This window comes from Macaca nemestrina, chromosome 13, assembly GCF_043159975.1.
Source record: "Macaca nemestrina isolate mMacNem1 chromosome 13, mMacNem.hap1, whole genome shotgun sequence".
NCBI lineage: Eukaryota > Metazoa > Chordata > Mammalia > Primates > Cercopithecidae > Macaca > Macaca nemestrina.
The window spans coordinates 75925942-75944150 of record NC_092137.1 but is presented as its reverse complement, the minus strand read 5'-3'; the positions used below and the strand labels follow the sequence as shown (position 1 = coordinate 75944150).

Genomic DNA, 18209 nt, shown 5'->3' with positions numbered 1-18209 from the left:
CCTGTGTGTTGGAAGCACTGCAGTTGGTCAGGAGGCAAAGGGAGAGGGAAAGATTGCTAGAGCCTTTATTGTGATTTTTGTAGAAAGGAATGGGGTAAGCTAGATACGCAGGTTTAAGCTTGGCTAGTTTGAATAATTACAGTGGGCTCTGGGGATAAAAGCTATGCCTGGTTGTCTGATACCTGGTGCTGGGGTGATTAGGGCAGGTGGATAAATGCCTGGAGTGTGAAAGCTCAATAAAGGGGGTGATTTGGGTTGTGGGCTCTGGATTTGGTTGGTTTGTATTTGAAAATCACACTCATGGGTGAGTTTATCTTTAGGAATTGGCTAATCCTAGGAGAGGCAGTCTCCAGTGTCACCAAGGCTCTGATGTCAAAGCCTCAGAATATAGAAAAGATGAGGTTAACCTATACAAATAGGTGATGGGCTGGGTTTGGCTCATGGGCTATAGATTGCCAACCCATGGGCTAAGAGAAGGAAGATAATGTCAAATACCAAACACACAGTTGTAAAAAATAAATTAAGAGTAAATTAGGAATATCTCATGAAGCTTCTTATCTTTGCCAGTAAACACTGAAGAAATTGTCATTTATCATAAATGTTGAGCATCTCTAATCTGAAAATCCAAAAGCGTAAATTCTTTGAGCACTGACATACACAAGTGGAAAATTTCACAGCCCATCTCAGGTGGTGGGCCCCAGTCAAAACACAGTCAACACTTGGTTTCATGCACAAAATTACTAAAATATTGTATCAAATTAACTTCAGGCTAGGTGTACAAGATGTATATGAAACGTAAGTGAATTTTGCATTTAGACTTGGGTCTTATCCCCACATATCTCATTCAGTAAATGTAAATACTTCAAAATCTGAAAAACCCAAATCTGAAACATTTCTGTCCCAGAAATTTCAGATAAGAAATACTCAACCTGTAATAAGAAACAACCTGTATCCACTTAAACTTAAGGAAGACTTTTCCCTGATTTGAGCAATTATTCTGTTCATTCTGCTCCTGTAGCCCCCCCAAACATAAATATTTCCTTACCTGCTCTTTTCTCATCTTCACTGAGAAGGGAAATAGCCAGAACAGACATGGAATTCTCCGAGTATTTAGGGTTACCATGATTATATCTTCCCAAGCCCTCTCTTAAATTAGTAGTATGATCTCTTTTTTGTGTTCTCATCATTTTATCCAAGGCTAAATTAACATTTTTGGAGCTTCTAATCTAATTATACCATTGTGAATTCCTTGAGGGCAAGGATGATTTTTTTTTCATGTTACTTCCTTGCTCAAATTCTCTCACTGTCTTCTCATTGCAGTTGGGAGACAATCCCATGTCTGTTCATGACCCTACACCCTCCCCAATCTAGTGCCCTTTCCGGCCTGTTGTTTCAGACGCATCTCTTGACAAGTTCTCCCATTTTCAGTAGCCATGTTGTTGGTCTTCTGATGGAGAAATGTGTTGGGTCTTTTTATTGGCTGTTCTTTCCATCTGCAATAACTTCCACCCTTTCCCCCATCTCATTCCTAATTCTTGAGGTCTTACCCTTCTCATCAGACTGTTTTCCTCCAAGTCTTTCCCTCAGCTGCCTGTGATCTTCCTTCACAGAACATTTTACAGTTTGTATGTGTACAATTATAAACTTCATCACATTCTGATGCTGGTCTCTTCCATTAGGCCTCAGACCCTTGAGGGCTGAAGGTCTGGTATACAGTAGTGACTCAATAAACATTCATGGAACGAATGAATGAGCAAAAGCAAATGCAGGGCCCCTTGAGGAACAGTGAGGAGTCTGGAGCACAGGGTGAAGAGTGATCACTGTGCTGTGTATATTGGTTTGTAGATATTTCTATTAGTTTTGAAAATCCTCATTCACATTTGACAGCATTTTGAAGCAACAGCAGCCTAGCAGAAAATGCTTCATGCAAACTCTGTGAAAGAATTCTCAGCCTGTATAGGAAGATAAGGAATCAGACAGAACTTTAGGGCATTTTAAGGATGATCATAGGTGTGCATGTAGGGGTAGGGCAAGATCCCTTACTGATGATCCCTCCACTCAGAGAGCAGGGGAAGGTGAGGCTCATAATCCTTATTTAGTGTAGTTTGGCAAAACTCTTAATAAACACTATTATGGTTTGAATGTGTTCCTCAAATTTTATGTGTTGGAAACTCAGTCCCCAAATTTATGTTTTAATGGCATTTGCAGGTGAGGCCTTTGAGAGGTAGTTAGGATTAGATAAGATCATCAGGGTGGGGCCCCCATCATGGGACTGGTGGCTTTATAGGAGGGGGAAGAGAGACCTGAGCAGATATGCTCTTGCTCTTTCACTATGCAATGCCCTTCACCATGTTTTGATGTAGTAAAAAGGCCATTGCCAGATGCCAGTGCCATGCTCTTGGACTTCCCAGCCTCCAGAACTGTAAGAAATAAATTTCTCTTTTTTGTAAGTTACCCAGTCTGTGTTATTCTGTTATTAACAACAAAAAATGGACTAAAACAGACACTTTAGACATTTTCCCCAACAGTATTCTTGCCATATTTACTTCAACATCATCAAGACATCAACTGATGGCTTTACTGATCAGCATAATTGCTCCATTATTATCCTACTGGATGTTGTGAGTAAATGAGAACTTTTACACTGGTTGGTGGATCCAGGGTTCTCCCTGTTTTTCATTATGTTCATATGTGTGTGTGTGTGTGTGTGTGTGTGTGTGTGTGTGTGTGTGTACGCTCATTACAAAATGGTAACTTCATTTCTAAGAAATGAATGCACTGTCCACACCCAGATTTCACTCCATCCTGTACTTTTCTTTGCATAATGCTGATTGGACAGCTGAAGTATAGTGTGAGCATGTGGGCTCCAGAGCCATGGTGCTAGGGTTTATGTGTTATGATTTGTGGCCTTGAGCACCTCATTTAACTTCTCTGGACCTTTGTCCTCATTGGGAAAACAGGGGTAACAATAGCACCTATTTTCTATAAATGTTATGAAGACTTAATAAGCCAATGTAATACAATATTTAGAATGGTGTCTGAAACATACCAAAGCCAAAGTAAATATTAGTTAATATTATGATTTGTGTATGAAATTAATATCTAAACAGATAAAATATAGTGAGCCTAACCTGACACAAGATGGTTAGAAAACTCATTTACAGTGTTGTGTAAATTTACACAGTTTAGAAAGTTTTCCATTCAAAATAATTAAAACAGTTCTGTTGCTCAAAACAGCACCCTGCAGTATTTGGGAAAACCCAGTTCTCCAAACCTTGTGGGGCCTCAGAAAGGCCAAGGTTTGACCCTTTAGGTTGCCTCCAGTGGGGATCTCTCAGGAGGGCTGGTGGCTTGAGGATAACTATAATTCTTTTTTTTTTTTTTTTTTTTGACATGGTCTCCCTCTGTCACCTAGGCTGGATAATTCACAACAGCCTCAAGCTCCCTGGCTCAAGTGATCCTCCCACCTCAGCATCCTGAGGAGCTGGGACTGCCAGCACGTGCCACCACAGCTGACAATTTATTTTTAGTTTTTATGGAGACAAGGTCTCACAATGTTGCCCAGGTTGGTCTTTAACTCCTGGGCTCAAGCCTCCCAAAGTGCTAGGATTACAGACATGAGCCACTGCGCCCAACTCATAATCTTATTTAGCACAAGATAAAAACACGTACACACAAGTCCTCTTTACTGCTTATACAAAGTCATTTTTAAAGTGAACTTTCTGTCTTATTAGCATATAGCTCAGAGCAGGGGCAGGAAGAAGAAACCTGTGGTGTGGACTCCAGGCTTGATGTTCACATCTGCCTTTCCTATGAGGACCACTGTGTCTCTACAGTGTTCTTCACTGCACAAAAAATTTGTTTAATCCTTACAGCTACTCCTGGAATGGGCACATTTATGCCCTTTTTAATGATGAAGGAGTGAGATTTATAGAGGGGTGATGATGTGTCCAATGCCACACATCAGAGTGTTGGGTCATTCATTTATTCAATGTGTCAAGTAGACCTGGGGACAAGGAGCTGAATAACTCCCTCAAAAAGGCTCAGAGTATGCTATAAGGAAACCATCACGATACCCTATAGTGGTTGCTGGAGTGTAGGGGCTGTCAGTGGGCTGGGGGAGCGCTCGCAAATAACATTTTACTTGGGAAAGAAAGGTCCCCAGAAGTGGAGCAATTGTGCTAAGTCTTAAAATAGAAAAGCCACTTTGACAGGTGATAAAAGTGAGGAATTTAGGCCTCCAGACTCAAATTGTAATATATGTAAAGGTGACCCATGACTCACTAACTAAAATATATATATTTAATCTTAAATGACTACTTTTTACATATAATTTGCCTATTATTAAAAATTTTGAAAAGTACAGAATAAAGAAAAACAAAAATTTTGGTGTACATATTTTAGCCGTTTTTTTTGCACAGAAAGTCATGTGTGGCCGGGTGTGGTGGCTCATACTGTAATCCCAGCACTTTAGGAGGCCGAGGCAAGAGGATCTCTGGAGCTCAGGAGTTTGAGACCAGTCGAGGCAACATGGCAAAAACCTGTCTCTACAAAAAAAATACAAAAATTAGCCCGGTGTGATGGCATGCACACCTGTCCCAGCTACTCAAGAGGCTGAGGTGGGAGGGTTGCTTAAGTCCAGGTGGATGAGGCTGCAGTGAGCCATCATAGTACCACTGAACTCCATTCTGAGTGACGGGAAGATCTTGTCTCAAATAAATAAAGTGAAAAGTCATATATATGTAACTTAGGAGGCTATCACGAACATTCTCCTGTGTCAGTAACGACGCACCTTCGACACCATTGTTAATATCTGCCTAGTGTTAAATCATGTGGTTGCACCATACTTCATTTGGCTGAGGCCCTACTGGTGGACATTTAGGCCAGAGAATGAACAAATCTGAAGCTGTGCCAAGCTGCACTGGAGAATGTGGCGAGTAGAGGCAGCTGGGGACAAATCAGTATAATTATTTGTGACCCACCTCTGCCTTTCTTATAAACTATTTGCTTTAGATTTAGCTGCAATTTTGAAAGCTAATCTGGGTGTTTTGCAAGAAAAAAAGATAAATAGAAGTACCTTCTGGAGCCTGGCAAGGTAGAAATTGGTTGTGTGCAGTGAAGTCTCAGAGCTTGCTGAAGTGGCCTCTAGGAGCAGGTGGAGATAGGAAAATGCTAGGGAAATGTCATCTCCCTGACGACGAGTTCATCATGCCATGTGGGTAGATTGTGAGATGCAATATAACCTTGAAAGAAACCATAGAATATTCACATTGAAGATGAAATTTATGTTCACAAAAGTATGGTGTGATTACATCTTAATATAACTTTGAAAAGTTCTCTGAGTTCCAACATAGACATGAATACTTTCAAGAGTTGCAGTGGTATGACCTTGAAATCAACATACCTTGGATGCTTCTTGCCTATCTTCCTCCTTTCTCCACCCTTGTCCAATTTTTTGAGTGCCTACTTTGTGCCGTGTGCTTTGCAGGCACGAAGGATACATAGGGTAAATATGCAGGCATTCCCTCAAGGACCTTATTCATAGGTCCTTAGGAGCAGTCGGCTATAGAAACAAATACATAAATACATGTGTAAGTGCAATGTACAAAGGTCCCAGAGGATCATAACTTCACTTAGGGACATCAGAAAAATTCACAGAGTAGTTGACATTTGAACTGAGTCTTACCAGAGAACAAGTGAGAAATGCTTGTGCAAAGGCACCAACAGGAAATCGCAAGAATTACATGCACAGACAGAAGTGTGGAGCGCCTAGAGTCTCAGGGGTAGACTAGAGGTAGAGCTGAGACTGGAGACAGCAGGGCCTTCTACTGCCTGGAGAGGGTCTTAGATTTTCTCCTATATGCAATGAGGAGCCACCAAAGGATTCCTTGTGAAGTCATGGTCTTTCTCTGACCCTTGCCTTCAAGCATACTCTACCCTAAAATGGCCTTCCCAAACCCACCCTCATTTTCATCTGGTTAACTGATTCATCCTTTTCGTTTCAGCTCAGATATCACCTCCTCCAAGAGTCTTTACTTATCTGCCCCCCTGCAGGCCCTTCCCAGCACCACACAGATCCCTAATCCCTTACCACACTGCACTGGAACTATTGGTATAGCTTATGGGTGTCTCTGGGCTGTGATTGTCCAGTTTGATTTTTTTCCAGCCCAGTTCCCAGCACAGAGCTTGTCCTGGAAAGACCACGTTTGCTTTCAGATCCCGGCAGCTTCTCTGCTCTGCGTCACAGAGGCTGACCCTTGCAAGCTACATTTCCCAGGCTCACTTGGGGGTTGGCTTCCTGCTGGGTTTGGCCAATGGGAGGTGCTGGTGGGAGGAAGGGAAAGGTCAGAGTATTTCTCTCCCCTTTGCTCTGCTTGGAGAGGCACCACTGACAATGTCCGTATCTCCTCTACGGCTCCATCTCCTACTGGACAACTCCTGTCTCCAAGGCTCAAGCTCCTGCCAAGTGGCCACTGCTTCCAGCTCTGACAACACCATCTTCCTCCTTTTGTCCCTTTAGCATTGGGGATGTTAATAGCCTCCTGCTGTTGCCAGTTCTGGCTTCATTGTCTCCTGCTTGGCTTTTCAGCTCTCCCTACACCATTGTAACTAGTTCTTTGTATTCAGTTTCCTGTTGAACTCCCTGGAATGACCACTGCATCTCAACTGGACATTGATACACATAGTGTTCAACAGAGAGGACTGCTCAGTCAATGCATATTGGGTGAATGCTTAGGGAGGGCACTGTCCTTGGAGTGGGGAGCCAGATGAGTGAGGGGAGCAGATTTGATGTAGGGAGAACATTTGGGAGCTACTGTATTTGTTAAAGTGGTGAGGTCTGAGCTGAGGCAGAAGCAGCAGAAACTAAGAGGAAGGGAGAGAATCCAAGGATGCTGATGATGTGAGGGGTAAGAGACAGAGGCAGCAGCTATGACAGCTCTCAGGGTTCTGGCTTGGGCCCTTGGGTGTAAGAGTGTGACCATTCACTAGGACATGGAACACATCTGAGCCTTTGCAGGTCTGGAGGAGCTTGAGAGAGGCACTTCATTCTCTCCCCTTCTCTGTGGTCTCATCTCTAAACTGCAAGTCATGCCTCAGCTGTGCAGGGTAGGACCCCGGCCCACCGTTCTGAGTTAGAAATGCGGGGGCTACGGTTGATAACTGAAGAAATGTGAACAGTTGAGAAGTAGAATAATTGATGGATAAGATGTAATAATGGAATGTGTTCTGTTAAGTGAATATACCCCAAGTCAGAGACACCCTTTGTAGTTCTGACACCACTAATCGGCATTCATAAGTCATTGCCCACCCTGATCTGGTCTCCCTCATCTGTAAAATGAACATAATGTCAGGGTCCCACCTCTGTGTAAGGACAGGATGAGAGTTGGGAGGGAAGATGGACTTCAGATGATGGTGATTACTGATTGATCTGTCCCAGCAGCAGCAGGGAGGATGAAGGAGCTAAGTCAGAGAGGAATGGATGCTGGAGAGGCTACAGAGGCAGGGGCAGGATGTGAGAAGAGGAGAGACATGAGGCACTAGAGAGGGGCTGGTACCATGAAGATGGTTGGAGGACAGTGGTGGGAGATTGTTGAAGGATGGTGGTGGGAGATGGTTGGAGGATGGTGGTGGGAGGTGGTTGGAGGATGGTGGTGGGAGGTGGTTGGAGGATGGTGGAGGGAGGTGGTTGGAGGATGGTGGTGGGAGGTGACTGGAGGATGATGGTGGGAGATGGTTGCAGGATAGTGGTGGGAGATGGTTGGAGGATGGTGGTGGGAGATGGTCGGAAGATGGTGGTGGGAGATGGTTGGAGATTGGTCATGGGAGATGATGGAGGTTGGTGGTGGGAGATGGTAGGAAGGTGATGGTGGGACATGATGGAGGATGGTGGTGGGAGATGGTTGGAGGGTGGTGGTGGGAGATGGTTGGAGGATGGTGGTGGGAGATGGTTGAAGGATGGTGGTGGGAGATGGTTGGAGGATGATGGTGGGAGATGGTTGGAGGATGGTGGTGGGAGATGGTTGGAGAGTGATGGTGGGAGATGGTTAGAGTTTGGTGGTAGAAGATGGTTGGAGGGTAATGGTGGGAGATGATGGAGGATGGTGGTGAGAAATGGTTGGAGGATGGTGGTGGGAGATGGTTGGAGGATGGTGGTGGGAGATGGTTGGAGGGTGATGGTAGGAGATGGTTGGAGGGTGATGGTGGGAGATGATAGAGGACGATGGTGGGAGACGATGGAGGATGGTGGTGAGAAATGGTTGGAGGATGGTGGTGGGAGATGGTTGGAGGATGGTGGTGGGACATGGTTGGCGGGTGATGGTGGGAGATGATGGAGGATGATGGTGGGAGGTGGTTGGAGGATGGTGTTGGGAGATGGTTGGAGGATGGTGGTGGGAGATGGTTGGAGGGTGATGGTGGGAGATGGTTGGAGGGTGATGGTGGGAGATGATAGAGGATGGTGGTGGGAAATGGTTGGAGGATGGTGGTGGGAGATGGTTGGAGGATGGTGGTGGGGGATGATTGGAGGGTGGTGGTGGGAGATGATGTAGGGTGGTGGTGGGAGATGGTTGAAGGATGGTGGTGGGAGATGGTTGGAGGATGGTGGTGGTAAGGTAGGGGCTCTATCTCCTCCTTCTCCTCTTCTGTCCTTCAAAGCGTCCAGCACAGACAAAATTCCAGATAAAGATTTGTTGTACATATCACAACCTGAATGTTGAGCAAACCCAAGTGTGTCCTAATCAAAACCCATCTTTCGTTTTGGCCTCCTACCATCCTTTTAAAATTTATTTGCCCTGGACTCTTGACTTTTCTGCTCACAATCAGGTAGTAACAATATTACAATTACTTAGTTGCAAATAGTCTATAAGAGGCTAGTTTGTGTAATACTAAGAACTCAGAACCTGGCTGAACCTGTAATTCCAGCACTTTGGGAGGTCAACCTGGGAGGATTGCTTGAGTCCAGGAGTTTGAGACCAGCCTGGGCAAGACGCTGAAACCACTTTCTGCAAAATAAATAATAATAACAATTTAGTCAGGCACAGAGGCTTGCACTTGTAATGCCAGCTACTGGAGAGGCTGACGTGGAAGGATCCTTTGAGCCCAGTAGTTAAGGCTACAGTGAGCTATGATTACACCACTGGATGACAGATCAGGACCCTGTCTCTTAAATGGGAACCTAAATTATCATTCAGTCTTGTTTCCTCCTTCTAGCTGGAGAGAAGGCATGGAAAACCCTGCTTTCTGAGAAGACACAATGGTCGACTTATCTTGTTCTCAGCTCATGTTCCCCAAACTTGCTAAAGAAGGTTGGCAATGAGGCTGGAGGCAGGTTCATTAGGAAACAAGGGCAGGGTCTCCTGCAGTGGGGACCTGTGTCTGATGGAGCCTGCCTGCAAGGCTGATATCTGAAGCTGACCTCTTCTCCAGTGGTGCATTCCTGGGCTCTTTAGAGGCTCCCTGCTTGTGCCTCTGACCACAGCTCTGTGATGTGGGCAGTGCATTCAGCCTTCTGGATGTCTTCTTCCTCTACCTCTAAACCCCTGATTCAATGATGGCGCATTCAGCACTGAATCTCACTGTTGGGGGCCCCTCTACCCCCAAGGCTGTGCTCTCAGGCAGGTCTTACAACTGCACCACCTGGCTTTCCCACCTCTTCGTGGTCTGGGAAGCACATATTCCTGTTCTGAGGAATTCTGGGAGTGCAGCCCAGTTCCAGAGAAGTATTGTCTATGCTGTTGCACAGGCTTCCTCAGTCGTCTCAATGTGAGTCAGACATGCATTTTCTGTGCCCCCAGCCTGTGAGAACACAGTGCAAGGCCGCTTACTGCTCCCAAGGAAGCCCTCTCACTAGGTTTGGTGAAGGAGGCATCCCCTTCACACTCTTCCAAAGGGAAGTGGAGACTTGTCAACAGTGCATTCCAAAGAACCTTTCGCAGTTCCCCTGCCTTCCCTCCTCTGTGGATGCTTATACAGATCCTTCTACGTTCTCAAGGAGGGGACAGTGTTCAAGTATTGTTGAAGCTGTTCTGGGAAATTTTCTTTGTGAATTGTACATATTTGGAGCCGTCTTACACTCGAACATACTTGTGCCTCAGTGGAGGCAGGGAAAGTCCTGTCTAACGGATCTGCAGTGGGGATGAAAACCCTAACAGGGTTCCCGGTGGCAATTCAGAAATTCTCAACCCACTCACTCCTTTCCTCATTCACTCATTTACTCATACGACGTTTGTTCTTTGAACCAGGAACCAGGAAACATCCCAGGGCCTGGACAGCCCTAATGTTTAAGCAGTCTTTATTTCATTCTCTTCGAATTGTCTTCAAGTCATCAATTTTTAGAGTGGAGCTACTACTGCCTGGGACTAAATTCAGCTGCTCCACACACTTGGAGTGAAAATGTGAGCAGACCTGTCTCATTTTTTCCAAATTGCATGGCAAGTAGTGTCCCGTTACCCCGTTATCATAAAAAGAGCATCTCCTCGAGACTCACCTGTCAAGGTCCAGGTGTGTGTGAGAACCGGGATGCGCTGTCTGCCGCTGCCTGGCGCTGCCACACGGTGGCGTCGTTGGACGGTGCCTCAGCCTTCCACAAAGCGGCTTTTGTCCGTATCCCTGCACAGCCGCCGAGGTTCTCTAGGGAGGATGACCCCATTCCCTCAGCGGTAACGTCAGCCAGGGGTGACCTCCACTTGAGCTCACGAGGTTGCAGCTCAGCTGAGTTCCGCCGCCAGTTTCCTTTCACAGTCTCCTTCCAGGTGCCAGCTCGTCCCAGGAGCCCCAGCGCAGCGCAGGCTCCCATGAATCCCAGGGTTCTTTTGTTGTCAACTCAAAACACAAAGAGTCCTGTTACCACCTCCCCTTCCTGGACAACAGAGCTACTTGCCATCCATCTAGACGTCTGAGAAAAGTACCCTCAGTGACCTCTTAGGGCATCCCAGGGTGCTCAACCTCCTCCCCGCCCCTTCTCCTCTCCCCCAGGTTAGCACCCCTCATGGAAGCCAGGCTGGTTTTCCCTCCTGGTCTACAAGCCAAAGAAGCTGGCGCTATTTTCACCAGGAAAGCGGACTACAGATTTAATTTTTAAATCTTTTACAAGCACCCCTCTTGTAAGTCACCTGCCTAAGACAGAGTAACAATGTGTCTAACATGCTTTGAACTCTAGAACAGTCCGTGGCCCTGACCTTCAGAGTAGAGCTCTGGGAGCACATTTGAAAATCGTATAGGAGGCTGACCCTTCTGACTGTTAAGGAAGTGACTTTGGATTCCAAGAGCTTGTTCATGCATGACAATTAGTTTTTAAAGCTTCTAAGAGCAAAGGGTAGACTCCCTGGAGATGCAGAGTTTGGAATCCAGTGTTTTTGCATCAGACATGGAAGTCAGAGAGAGTGCTGGCTGTCATGCCAGGCACTAAGCCATATCCCCCCTTTGCTGAGTAGGAGCCAGTCACTGAAGGGAGCAGAGGGCTCTTAGGGTGAGACAGTCCAGCTCACAATCAGATAACATGAGCTGCCATCCTTGGACATAAGTTATATGCAAAGCATTTTGAGGAGCACTTTGTCTCTGTTATTTCTAATCCTCATGACCACACCATTTGGAAAGTATTATTATACCCATTTTACACACGAGGAAAACGTGGCTTGGAGAGGTTAAGGAACTAGTCCAATGTCACACAGCTCGTTATTAGCTGAGCTGGGATTCAAGATCTTGAGACTCTAAAACTCATTCTCTTCTCATAATTAAATGTTGCCTCTGAGAATGGTGTCCATGTTGGAAGAGGAAGGTAAAGAGAAGGTAGTTGGGAATGGATCTCACCAGATAGTAGATTTCCTTGTGAGATTTCAAGTTGTGACAAATGATAACTTTGAATATAAGTCAGTCATGAAAATGGATCTGATATGCAGTCCCTGGGGAAAGAGAATCAGTGGTTAGGAGCAAAGGGCACAGAATAAACTTGCCCACATGTTTTCCTTGGTAGTGGGTGGGTTTCTTCTTCATCTGACTGTCCTCATCACATTTCTGTGCCTTCATCCTCCCACCCTCATCCCCCTGCAGAAAGTCTGACAAGTGACCTTTTCTGGACAAGGCTTTCTTTCCCTGATGCCTCCCAGCAAACACACACATGTGGTTAGGCACTCTCTCCTCAGCATTCGCATTGTTCTTGCCCATGCATCAGTACAGCAGGTATTATTCTAAGTACAGTCATTGTTTGTGTAGGCCTGGGGCTGCCACACCTGGAAGGGAATATTTTACCCAAGACGAGAGCAGATGCCAGGAATCATCTGAGCTCCACTCATTCAAGAACAAGGAGATCTGAAGGAAACCTGCAGAACCCCACAACCAAAGAGGGCTATGGTCATGGGTAAAGCAGGGACCATGAATAGGAACCTGGACAGGTTGATGGGAGCAATACTAACAAGTTAGGCCTGAAGGGGTAGCATCTAGCATGGTGCCAGCACATAGATGGTCCTCAGGAAGTGAGTGATAAATCGGGGAGGAATGGATGGTACATATGAATAGCCTTTATTAAGCCGAATCTCAGGCTGTATTTGTTACAGGCAGTTACCACAGTCTGGGTTGAAGTCATAATTCTCTCAAGAACTTGTCATCCTCCTGGAACTTCCCACTATATTTCTCAACTGATTTCCCCGTGAGTTTGACTAAGGATGTGGACCACTTGAGTTGGTAAACCACACCAACCATCCCGGCCACACTACAAGCAGCAGCAGCTCCCTATCCAGGCTCCTGTTTGCAGAGCTGGAAATGGCTGAGCCCTGCATGGTGGTACAGCATGACTCAACCTCCTTGTTTGAGGGCCAGCCCCCACTCCTGGCCATGAATCTAACTGAGCCTAAAACCCCCTTGTTTTTCTAAGTGGGTGTTGGGAATTTCCTTGGTTAAGCCTCCAGGTCTTCCCTCCTTCCGGATTTAATGAGCTCATTTATTTTACTTTTTCACTTAGCAGGTTTTAGGGCCAGTTAATGAGTGGCAGGGTTCTCTTTAAAAGCCAAGTTGGGCCGGAGCTCAGGGCACTTTTCTTGCCATTTCCCACTCTCAAGTCCCCAGTGTCTCTGGAAGTCTCTCCACAACGCTGGCAACTGCCCTTCCCACTGCAATCCCCATATATGGAACTTTCTGGAACATAAGGACAGGGAAACCTCTGAATATTTTTGTGGTTGTTTTGTTGTTTGTTTTGCTTTGTTTTGTTTTTTTCCCTCCACACATTTTTCTGGGATGGTTGTTTCAATATGAGCTTGTGCTTTCAAAACAGAAGGAGGTGTGGATGCATCAGGAAAAGAGATCCATTTTTAAATGCAGGGCCTCCACTCTGAGTTCTGTCTGAAGTATTTGGTAGATTTTTGGGGTGGGGCAAGCTGATTGTGAATTCCAGGGAGACTTGCCAGACGCTGTTTAAACCTCCTTTGTGTGCAGTTGGCTGTAAAGAGCTGCCAGGAGGGCGCACTAGTGGAAGGGAACTTGGAAGCCAACCTTCAGCCCAGAGAGAATGAGAAAGAATCCAGGGTCCATGTGGCGCGAATACATGCCTGCAGCAACTCAGTGACTGACTCAGTTCCTAGAAGCTACTCTCGGTAATGCCTTCTCTGCTTCTAGGTTGAATCATATACTGGAGAAAGCTTAGTCCAAAGAGTCCCCTGTACCTTTGTCCGTCCATCCACCCATCCAGTAAATAAAGACTGAGCATTTACTGTGGGTCAGATACTGAGCTAGGCACTAGGGCATCAGGAGGAACAACTGGCCACAGTCCTAATGAATGCCCATAGGTCAGAAGAGTGAAGATTCCTGTGTGGTGGGAATGACAGACAGTGGGGGAGGCACTAGAGGATAAGTCATAGAAGCCTCAGCATGTCACACTTGGATAGCTTGCAGAGCAGTTGCTAACTGCTTGTTTCCTGCTGAAGCACCAAAGCTTGGATATGATGCTCCCAACTGGGAAGGCAGAGCCTGCGACTTGCTTCTGCCTGGAGGACCAGGCTGTGGGTGGCAATGGGAGCCTGAGTTTCTCTGCTAAACCTTCATACCAGGCAAGAGTCCGGGGCCAGTGTTATTCACCAAAAACACATTTTGAAGCTTGTTGTGATCTGACTCCCTACCTGACCCAAACAAAAAACAGAAAGAAAGGCTCAAGTGGGGGAAGGCAGCCCACCTTCATCTGCATTGGGTTGCTGTGTGTATTGGCTCCCTAGAGCTGCTGCAACAAAGTACTACAGACTGTGTGGCTTAAACAACAGAAATTTATTTTCTCACAGTTCTGGAGGCTAGAAGTCCAAGATCAAGATAGCAGTAGAGCTGGTTCTTTTTCAGGGCTATGCAAGAGAAGCTGTTCCTTGCCTCTCCCTTAGCTTCTGGTGGTTTGTCAGCAATCTTTGGCATTCTTTGGCTTTTAGGAGTGTCACCCCAATCTCTGCCTTCATCTTCATATGGTGTTCCCCCTGTGTGGATGTCTCCATGCTCAAGTTTCACCTTTATATAAGAATACCAGTCATATCGGTTAACCACCCCACACCACGACTTCGTTTTAACTAATTCGATCTGAAATGACTCTATTTCCAAATAAGATCATATTTTGCAGCACTGGCAATTAGATTTCAATGTGTGAATTTTAGGGGTATACAATTCAACCCATAGCACCATGATTCTGACGTTATCCTTCTCCTCCAGCCATCAGCACTACCTATGAGGAGGAGGTCAGGACTGAGTCCATCTCAAGGAGGATCAGGAGTGGTGTCCTAGGGAGAACCAAAAGGTAGTCTACAAGCAGGGAAACAACTACTAGAAGGAGAGTTTGGGCTAGAGAGGAGCCTGGCACATGGATATATGATAAGCAGCTGCAGAAACGTAGAAGAGCAGTTATCAGGGTGCACAGATTTGGTGCTCTGCCCCATTGTGCTTGGAGCTAGCAGGAGCCTAAAGGAGAAGAAAGCCCCAAGCAGGCAGCTATTTTTAGCCTGGGACAGAGTTGTCAGAGGTTGGCAGGGGGCAGAAAGGCCCCTGGGATCTGGGTGAGAAGACCCTGGGACTTGAAAGAAAGGGGAAAATAGCTATCAGGGTCCTGAGCTCTGGAGGACTCTTGAGTCGTTTAGTGTGCAGGAATGAGAATGTGAGACTGAGTGAGGGCACCTGGGGTGAGTCTGCCTACATGAATGACTGGGTGTTCATTCATAGCCATCCAGGATTAGCTAAGACTCTTAGCCACTTCCTCTTTGAAACACAAGATTAATTTAATTAAAAAGCATAATTGTGGTGGGATATTGTCATATAGCCTTGTAGACTTTGACAGATAATTCTGAAAAAGAAAATAGGGCACGTTTGCCTTACCGAATATTGACATTTAAGATAAAGTGATTTTCATCAAAATAATATGTTTTGGCACATGAACAAGTGGTCCACTGGAACAGGCTAGAATCCAGGAACGGGTACCATATGTTTGCAAAAGTAGTATTTGATAAAGACAACATTTCAATTCAGCAGGAAAGCTATGATTGACTCAAGAAACAGTGCTGACCTAATTGGCTCTTCATCTAGGGAAAAAAAGTGAGATGGGTTTTGGTTAAAGATATAAATGTGAATAAGTAAACATAAAGTATTTGAAGAAAATCTAGTGGAAAGTTTCTATAACTTTGGCATAGAGGGGATAAATTTACTGGTAGCAAGAATTCCAAAATCCAACAATGAGAAAACAAATGACACATTTTATCACTTATTTTTTCAAATTACAAGAAGAAAACATTATAAGCAAAGTCAAAAGACAAGCTATAGTCTCAGATAAACATTTGCAGCACATTTGAAAGGGTATGATCCTTAACTTACCCAAAGCTCATAAAAATTGGTAATGAAATAGCCAAAAGCAACAGGAAAAAATATGAACAAGCAATTCACAAAAGAAGAAATAAAGATTTAGATGGGATAGATAAGTCAGAGAAAATAAAATTTAGTTCTTTATTCTGCATATAGGCAAAAATTAAAAAGATCAGAAACATCCTGTGAATAAGCACTTTTATATCTTGCCATTGGGAATGTGAACTACTCAAGCCTCCAGGGAAAAATAATCTAGCAATGCCTATTAAAGCTCAAAATGCACACCCATTAAATCAGGAACCCTACTGTGGGTGGTCATTCCAGTAGATATAAAGTCATCGGTACCCAAGAATATGTTGACAAGGATGTTTACAGTAGCATTGTTCACTGTGGCAAAATATTGGGCAATGCACAATTATTCACCAATAATAAAATGGCCAAATAAGCATGGTACTTCCATGCTCTGGGCTATCATGTAGTTATCACAAAGGAAAATGAATGAGTTATATCTATCAGTATATTCACACGAGCCAGCTGCAGTGGTGGGTGCTTGTGATCCCACTCACTTGGGTAGCTGAAGTGGGAGGATTGCTTGAGTCCAAAAATTCAAGATCAGTCTGGGAAAAATAGCAAGATCCTATTAAAACACACACCCACACACACACACACACATTCTCACCATGTGACTCTATATGTTATATGTTACATATATATGTTTATGCATGGAGAGACATGCTAGTCTTATATTAAATGAAAAAAGCACGTTATGAGAAAATGTGTATACTATGACTCAATCATTATAAAAATGTTGAACAAACAAAACAAAACTCAACACACATGTCTGTTCTGTGTTTGCATGTATTTATACCAATTTGGATAAGCATAGTTTAATGGCATACGTTGCCTCAAGACAGAAATAAGAAGTGATTTTAAACTTCCTGTTTCTCTATCTTTGGCTGTTTTGCCTATTACAAGGATTTTTTTTTTTTTTTTTTTTTTTTTTAGTTAAAAACTATTGGATACAGGAAATTTAAAAGGGAAAAAAAGGCCAAAGTGCTTAAAACACTCCTATGACTCACTGGGCCCTCAGGATGAAGTCCAGTCTCTTTAGCTGACTTACAAGGCCCTTGGGATCTGGTCCGTGCATACAGCACCAGCCGTTCCCCTTTTCTGTCGTTTCCCTCTGTTCTCCAGCTGTACAGGACCAGGAGCATTCTTGACACAAGGCAGCCCTCTCATACACCTTCACCTCATCCGCCTTGGAAATCTCTGAGGCTCAGCAAGGTACTGCCTACCTATTCCTACAACACCTTGTACCTGTCTCCTTGGCGATATTGTTGGCTTCCTTGTGATCACCTGTTTACTTTAGTCTTATTCCATATTAGACTGTATCTTCTAGGAGGGCAGGCATACTGTTCCTCACAGTGTCCTCAAAGACATGTTTAGGTAATTGTAGGTGCTAAATGCAACAAATATTTGTTGAATGAATAAATGAAAGAAGAAATAAATGAATGCCAAACATTAGAGATATGAAAAAAGAAACCCCACAGTCTATTGCCTTTCAATTGTGTAGTGGAGCAACAAGCATGTAAACAGCCTAGTTAGAATATAAGAATATAATTATTATCATGGAATAGAGGGAATATAACCTACCCAAAATAGCCTGGGGAAAGTCTGGAAGCACTCACCACTGAGAAAGCACTTAATCAAAGACTTGAAGGATGAATAGATATTTACCAGGAAAATAAGAGGATGGAGTGATGTTTCTGGCCTAAGGACCAGCTCCTGCAAAAGCAAAGAGAACATATTCTGAAAATCTCAAGAGATTTAGTCTTGCTTGAGCATAAAGTTCAAGGTTGAGGAAATGAGTATATGAAGGATAATAAATGGAAGCAATCATACTGAAACCAAATCATTCATGTAGGGTCCTGCAGGTAATGCCTATGGGTTTAGAGTTTATATTGAAGGTAGACACAGGGAACTATTGAAAAAGACTTAAGCAGGGGTGTGACATGAAGGGCTTAGGATCACACTGACAAAATAAAGATGAGTTAGGCTGGGGATAGGAGATGATGTTAGATAAAGGGAAATTGGTCAGGGGCACAAAAGAAAGGAGTTTTCTACAATCTCCTGATGAAGTTATCAGTCTGAACTAGGGCAGAGACAGAAGTGAGCTCGATCGAGGAAAGATTGGTGAAACACAAAGGAGATCAAGTTGGCATGACTGGGTGCTTGACGGGCTGTGGTGGGGACTGGGAATAAAAATGACCTTTACATTTCTGATTTGGCAACTCGTTTCATTTATTACAATAAATGCTAGAAGAGAAGGTATTTTGAGAAAAATAAAAAACAATGAACTCAGCTTAGGCCACTCATTTCATAGGGCTGCCATAACAAGG

At 44.5% G+C, this 18209-nt stretch overlaps 1 protein-coding gene and 1 long non-coding RNA gene across 3 annotated transcripts in view; one reads left to right on the top strand and one right to left on the bottom strand.

The window, feature by feature from the left end:
- The window catches only part of LOC105465317 (eva-1 homolog A, regulator of programmed cell death), a 180561-nt gene that overhangs the window by 53369 nt on the left and 108983 nt on the right, over window positions 1–18209 (top strand). The window lies entirely within an intron of this gene.
- Window positions 1702–10866, bottom strand: LOC105465316 (uncharacterized). Its single transcript, XR_011611922.1, has 4 exons — window positions 10487–10866; window positions 5405–5563; window positions 5078–5243; window positions 1702–1952 (listed from the first exon to the last, which is right to left on the bottom strand). It is a non-coding gene; the product is annotated as an uncharacterized lncRNA (long non-coding RNA).